Genomic DNA, 6,000 nt, shown 5'->3' with positions numbered 1-6,000 from the left:
GGAATTTCAGCACTCACTTTTATCCCCTTTGCCTTTGTACAATGGCACTATGCACGCATTCCGCCAATCCTCAGGCACCTCACCATGAGTCATACATACATTAAATAACCTTACCAACCAGTCAACAGGATAGTCACCCCCTTTTTTAATAAATTCCACTGCAATGCCATCCAAACCTGCTGCCTTGCCGGCTTTCATCTTCCACAATGCTTTTACTACCTCTTCTCTGTTTACCAAATCATTTTCCCTAACCCTCTAACTTTGCACACTACCTAGACCAAAACACCCTATATCTGCCACTCTATCATCAAACACATTCAACAAACCTTCAAAACACTCACTCCATCTCCTTCTCACATCACCACTACTTGTTATCACCTCGCCATTAGCCCCCTTCACTGAAGTTCCCATTTGCTCCCTTGTCTTACGCACTTTATTTACCTCCTTCCAAAACATCTTTTTATTCTCCCCAAAATTTAATGATACTCTCTCGCCCCAACTCTCATTGTTCTCTTTTTCACCTCTTGCACCTTTCTCTTGACCTCCTGCCTCTTTCTTTTATACATCTCCCACTCATTTGCATTTTTTCCCTGCAAAAATCGTCCAAATGCCTCTCTCTTTTCTTTCACTGATAATCTTACTTCTTCATCCCACCACTCACTACCCTTTCTAATCAACCCACCTCCCACGCTTCTCATGCCACAAGCATCTTTGCGCAAGCCATCGCTGTTTCCCTAAATACATCCCATTCCTCCCCCACTCCCCTTACTTCCATTGTTCTCACCTTTTTCCATTCTGTACTCAGTCTCTCCTGGTACTTCCTCACACAAGTCTCCTTCCCAAGCTCACTTACTCTGACCACTCTCTTCACCCCAACATTCTCTCTTCTTTTCTGAAAACCCATACAAATCTTCACCTTCGCCTCCACAAGATAATGATCAGACATCCCTCCAGCTGCACCTCTCAGCACATTAACATCCAAAAGTCTCTCTTTCGTGCACCTATCAATCAACACGTAATCCAATAACGCTCTCTGGCCATCTCTCCTACTTACATATGTATACTTATGTATATCTCGCTTTTTAAACCAGGTATTCCCAATCACCAGTCCTTTTCCAACACATAAATCTACAAGCTCTTCACCATTTCCATTTACAACACTGAACACCCCATGTATACCAATTATTCCCTCAACTGCCACATTACTCACCTTTGCATTCAAATCACCCATCACTATAACCCGGTCCTGTGGATCAAAACCACTAACACACTCATTCAGCTGCTCCCAAAACACTTGCCTCTCATGATCTTTCTTCTCATGCCCAGGTGCATATGCACCAATAATCACCCATCTCTCTCCATCACCTTTCAGTTTTACCCATATCAATCTAGAATTTACTTTCTTACACTATATCACATACTCCCACAACTCCTGTTTTACAAGGAGTGCTACTCCTTCCCTTGCTCTTATCCTCTCACTAACCCCTGACTTTACTCCCAAGACATTCCCAAACCACTCTTCCCCTTTACCCTTGAGCTTCGTTTCACTCAGAGCCAAAACATCCTGGATCCTTTCCTCAAACATACTACCTATCTCTCCTTTTTTCTCATCTTGGTTACATCCAGACACATTTAGAAACCCCAATCTGAGCCTTCGAGGAGGATGAGCACTCCCCGCGTGACTCCTTCTTCTGTTTTCCCTTTTAGAAAGTTAAAATACAAGGAGGGGAGGGTTTCTGGCCCCCGCTGCTGTCCCCTTTAGTCGCCTTCTACGACAGGTGAGGAATGCTTGGGAAGTATTCTTTCTCCCTTATCCCCAGGGATATTATTATTATTTTTATTTTTTATCATTTTGCATAGGAACGCGCATCTTCATAGAACATACAAACCTCCAACAGCCAGAATCGAACCCAGAAACCCTGTGTGACAGGCAGGAATGCTACCCATAGCCTAGCGGTAACATTCCCGCCTGTTACACTGGGGTCCCGGGTTCAATCCTGGCTGTTGGAGGTTTGTATGAAGTGTTTTAGATACCTGGGAGGGAATTTGGCAGCAGATGGAACCATGGAAGTGGAAGTGAATCATAGGGTGGGGGAGGGGGCGAAAGTTCTGGGAGCGTTGAAGAATGTGTGGAAGTCAAGAACGTTATCTTGGAAAGCGAAAAGGGTATGTTCGAAGGAATAGTGGTTCCAATAATGTTATATGGTTGTGAGGCGTGGGCTATAGCTAGAGTTGTGCGGGGGAGGATGGATGTGCTGGAAATGAGATGTTTGAGGACAATATGTGGTGCTAGGTGGTTTGGTCGAGTAAGTAATGAAAGGGTAAGAGAGATGTGTGGTAATAAAAAGAGTGTGGTTGAGAGAGCAGAAGAGGGGGTTTTGAAATGATTTGTTCACATGGAAAGAATAGTGAGGAAAGATTGACAAAGAGGATATATGCGTCAGAGGTGGAGGGAACGAGAAGTGGGAGACCAAATTGGAGGTAAAAAAGATATTGAGTGATTGGGGCCTGAACATGCAGGAGGGTGAAAGGCGTGCAAGGAATAGAGTGAATTGGAACAATGTGGTATACCAGGGTCGACGTGCTGTCAGTGGATTGAACCAGGGCATGTGAAGCGTCTGGGGTAAACCAAGGTAAGTTCTGTGGGGCCTGGATGTGGAAAGGGAGCTGTGGTTTTGGTGCATCATACATGAGAGCTAGAGACTGAGTGTGAACGAATGTGGCCTTTGTTGTCTTTTCCTAGCGCTACTTCGCACACATGCAGGGGGAGGGGGTTGTCATTTCATGTGTGGCAGGGTGGCAACGGTAATGAATAAGGGCAGACAGTATGAATTATGTGCATGTGTATATATGTACATGTCTGTGTGTGTATATATATATATATATATATATATATATATATATATATATATGCAAGAGTTTTGGAGAGAGGGGCAAGTATGAAGTCTGTTGGGGATGAGAGAGCTTGGGAAGTGAGTCAGTTGTTGTTCGCTGATGATACAGTGCTGGTGGCTGATTCATGTGAGAAACTGCAGAAGCTGGTGACTGAGTTTGAGTTTGGTAAAGTGTGTGAAAGAAGAAAGTTAACAGTAAATGTGAATAAGAGCAAGGTTATTAGGTACAGTAGGGTCGAGGGTCAAGTCAATTGGGAGGTGAGTTTGAATGGAGAAAAACTGGAGGAAGTGAAGTGTTTTAGATATCTGGGAGTGGATCTGGCAGCGGATGGAACCATGGAAGCGGAAGTGGATCATAGGGTGGGGGAGGGGGCGAAAATTCTGGGAGCCTTGAAGAATGTGTGGAAGTCGAGAACATTATCTCGGAAAGCAAAAATGGGTATGTTTGAAGGAATAGTGGTTCCAACAATGTTGTATGGTTGCGAGGCGTGGGCTATGGATAGAGTGGTGTGCAGGAGGATGGATGTGCTGGAAATGAGATGTTTGAGGACAATGTGTGGTGTGAGGTGGTTTGATCGAGTGAGTAACGTAAGGGTAAGAGAGATGTGTGGAAATAAAAAGAGCGTGGTTGAGAGAGCAGAAGAGGGTGTTTTGAAATGGTTTGGGCACATGGAGAGAATGAGTGAGGAAAGATTGACCAAGAGGATATATGTGTCGGAGGTGGAGGGAACGAGGAGAAGAGGGAGACCAAATTGGAGGTGGAAAGATGGAGTGAAGAAGATTTTGTGTGATCGGGGCCTGAACATGCAGGAGGGTGAAAGGAGGGCAAGGAATAGAGTGAATTGGAGCGATGTGGTATACCGGGGTTGACGTGCTGTCAGTGGATTGAATCAGGGCATGTGAAGCGTCTGGGGTAAACCATGGAAAGCTGTGTAGGTATGTATATTTGCGTGTGTGGACGTATGTATATACATGTGTATGGGGGTGGGTTGGGCCATTTCTTTCGTCTGTTTCCTTGCGCTACCTCGCAAACGCGGGAGGCAGCGACAAAGAAAAAAAAAAAAATATATATATATATATATATATATATATATATATATATATATATATATATATATATGTATACGTTGAGATGTATAGGTATGTATACGTGCGTGTGTGGACATGTATGTATATACATGTGTATAAGGGTGGGTTGGGCCATTCTTTCATCTGTTTCCTTGCACGACCTCGCTAATGCAGGAGACAGCGACAAAGTATAATAAATAAATAAATATATATATATATATGTTATATATATATATATTATATGGGAGGGTATTGATTGAGAGGGTGAAGGCATGTACAGAGCATCAGATTGGGGAAGAGCAGTGTGGTTTCAGAAGTGGTAGAGGATGTGTGGATCAGGTGTTTGCTTTGAAGAATGTATGTGAGAAATACTTAGAAAAGCAAATGGATTTGTATGTAGCATTTATGGATCTGGAGAAGGCATATGATAGAGTTGATAGAGATGCTCTGTGGAAGGTATTAAGAATATATGGTGTGGGAGGTAAGTTGTTAGAAGCAGTGAAAAGTTTTTATCGAGGATGTAAGGCATGTGTACGTGTAGGAAGAGAGGAAAGTGATTGGTTCTCAGTGAATGTAGGTTTGCGGCAGGGGTGTGTGATGTCTCCATGGTTGTTTAATTTGTTTATGGATGGGGTTGTTAGGGAGGTAAATGCAAGAGTTTTGGAAAGAGGGGCAAGTATGAAGTCTGTTGGGGATGAGAGAGCTTGGGAAGTGAGTCAGTTGTTGTTCGCTGATGATACAGCGCTGGTGGCTGATTCATGTGAGAAACTGCAGAAGCTGGTGACTGAGTTGGGTAAAGTGTGTGGAAGAAGAAAGTAAGAGTAAATGTGAATAAGAGCAAGGTTATTAGGTACAGTAGGGTTGAGGGTCAAGTCAATTGGGAGGTGAGTTTGAATGGAGAAAAACTGGAGGAAGTGAAGTGTTTTAGATATCTGGGAGTGGATCTGGCAGCGGATGGAACCATGGAAGCGGAAGTGGATCATAGGGTGGGGGAGGGGGCGAAAATTCTGGGGGCCATGAAGAATGTGTGGAAGTCGAGAACATTATCTCGGAAAGCAAAAATGGGTATGTTTGAAGGAATAGTGGTTCCAACAATGTTGTATGGTTGCGAGGCGTGGGCTATGGATAGAGTTGTGCGCAGGAGGATGGATGTGCTGGAAATGAGATGTTTGAGGACAATGTGTGGTGTGAGGTGGTTTGATCGAGTGAGTAACGTAAGGGTAAGAGAGATGTGTGGAAATAAAAAGAGCGTGGTTGAGAGAGCAGAAGAGGGTGTTTTGAAGTGGTTTGGGCACATGGAGAGAATGAGTGAGGAAAGATTGACCAAGAGGATATATGTGTCGGAGGTGGAGGGAACGAGGAGAAGAGGGAGACCAAATTGGAGGTGGAAAGATGGAGTGAAAAAGATTTTGTGTGATCGGGGCCTGAATATGCAAGAGGGTGAAAGGAGGGCAAGGAATAGAGTGAATTGGAGCGATGTGGTATACCGGGGTTGACGTGCTGTCAGTGGATTGAATCAAGGCATGTGAAGCGTCTGGGGTAAACCATGGAAAGCTGTGTAGGTATGTATATTTGCGTGTGTGGACGTATGTATATACATGTGTATGGGGGGGGTTGGGCCATTTCTTTCGTCTGTTTCCTTGCGCTACCTCGCAAACGCGGGAGACAGCGACAAAGTATAATAAAAAAAAAAATAAAATATATATGTGTGTGTGTGTGTGTGTGTGTGTGTGTGTGTGTGTGTGTGTGTGTGTGTGAGAGGATTTGTCTTTCTTCATCTTTCTCTTGGCACAACCTACTAACACAGAAAACAGCTATCAAGTATGAAAAAGATATACATATATATATATGAGGTTGGGAGAAAGAATTTCACCTCCATACTCCCTGCATGTTTTAGGTGATCAAAGAAGACAGTAGTAAGGGCCTAGAAACCATCCCCTTCTTGTTTCTCAATTCTAAAGAGGAAACAGGAGCCAGGCAAGGAGTTCTTATCCCCCTTGAATGTTCAGACTGGGTGTTTATGTGTGAATTTAACCAA

The sequence above is a fragment of the Panulirus ornatus genome, chromosome 22, assembly GCF_036320965.1.
Source record: "Panulirus ornatus isolate Po-2019 chromosome 22, ASM3632096v1, whole genome shotgun sequence".
Classification (NCBI taxonomy): Eukaryota; Metazoa; Arthropoda; class Malacostraca; order Decapoda; family Palinuridae; genus Panulirus; species Panulirus ornatus.
Note: the sequence above shows the minus strand (reverse complement) of the source record.